Genomic DNA, 1,644 nt, shown 5'->3' on the forward strand with positions numbered 1-1,644 from the left:
TTCTTTGTCTAATAACCAAAGCACTAGCTTTATGCCTTTGCTCTTGATGCAACGTAAATACTGACTACTGAGTAAGACTGTAACAGTGTCAAAAGGTGAAAAAAATTCTTATAGATTTTATAGACTTTCAGCCTCTAATTCTACCAAAGGAAAACTCGATTTTCTTGATTTCTTTACATGTTACCAAATTAACAAACCAAAATTGAAATATGGTCAATCAAAAGACAAAATAGATTAGACGAATTATGCTTGCATAGATTTCTTTAAAAGGGTTTCGTTTAGTTATCACTCCTGAATTCAGAAGGAAAGAATTAAAATAGATCCAAAGTAAATAGGATTTTTTTTTCATTTCTTTAAACCATATATATCCTTCTATCAAAGTTTCAATATTTGAGGACATGGCTGGTATTTTTTCTGTTAGGACTCTTGTAATTGATACTTAACACATTGTTTGGATTGAAGGAATTTAAAGGAAAAGAAAATGGGAGAAAAAAATAGATGAAAAAGTAAATTTTTTGTTGTTTGGATGAGAAGAGAAAATAGAGAGAAAAGAAAAAAATAGTGTGGGGTCCACTAAATTATTTTCTTTCTTCAAATGAGATGAAAATGAAAAGAAATGTAGCACATATGAATAAAATTACACATTTATCCCTTATCATTAATAAATTATAATTTATATATAATATAGATAAGGGTATTAATATAATTTTACTTGGTTATAATTTTCTCTTTTCTTACTTTTCATTCCATCCAAACAAAAGAAAAATTTATTCCTACTTTCTTTCTATTCATTTTCTCTTCATCCAAATAATATAAAAAAAGACAACTTTTTCTTTCATTTTCTTTCCTCTCATTTTCTTTTCTCCTATTTTCTTTTCCTCACATTTTCCATCTTGCATCCAAACAAAGAGTTATTCTTCTCTCTTTAGCCACACGTCACACCGTCCAGCCGTCGAAAGTGTTGTCATATCCATGTCGCTGCTCGTGCCGCCAATCAGTGCTGCACAACGTTCATCCACTACCGGCAACCGCAATGCCGCTGCTGCAAACGTGGTTCAGGAGTATATTTAATGTAATTTAAAAATTTTTACAATAAAATTAAAACAAAATAAAATTTATAAATATTTTCAAGATCTAATAGTTAAATTCTTCCCTGAAAGATTACCTATTCTTCAAATTAGTCCTCAAAAGATTTTTTTAGTCATATTAGTCCTTAAAAAATAAAATGTAAGTCAAATTGCTTCATCCGTTAGTTAGATAATAACAGCTGATGATGTGTCACGTTAAGTACCACGTGGGATGATGATGTGGCAGGATAATGCCACGTGTCACAATATGATTGGTTACGTGTCAGATCAGTGACACCTAGCATGTCACGTGTCACTTGACGTGTAAAAAAATTATTTATAATCAAAATAGTCCCTGAAAGTTTAGACGTAAGTCATTTTCATCTTTAAAATTTTAAAAATTAATCAAATTAGTCCTTATATAAATTTCTTTTATTTTTTTCATAGGATTAAATTTGAAGTATTTTTTATAGGACTAATTTTAATATTATACCTTAATAAATAAAATTTTCTTTACATAAAATAATAAAAATAAGTTAAATTATTATAAAGTTATTTTGTCATTTATATTTTAAAT

This window comes from Arachis duranensis, chromosome 10, assembly GCF_000817695.3.
Source record: "Arachis duranensis cultivar V14167 chromosome 10, aradu.V14167.gnm2.J7QH, whole genome shotgun sequence".
In the NCBI taxonomy this organism is placed as follows: domain Eukaryota; kingdom Viridiplantae; phylum Streptophyta; class Magnoliopsida; order Fabales; family Fabaceae; genus Arachis; species Arachis duranensis.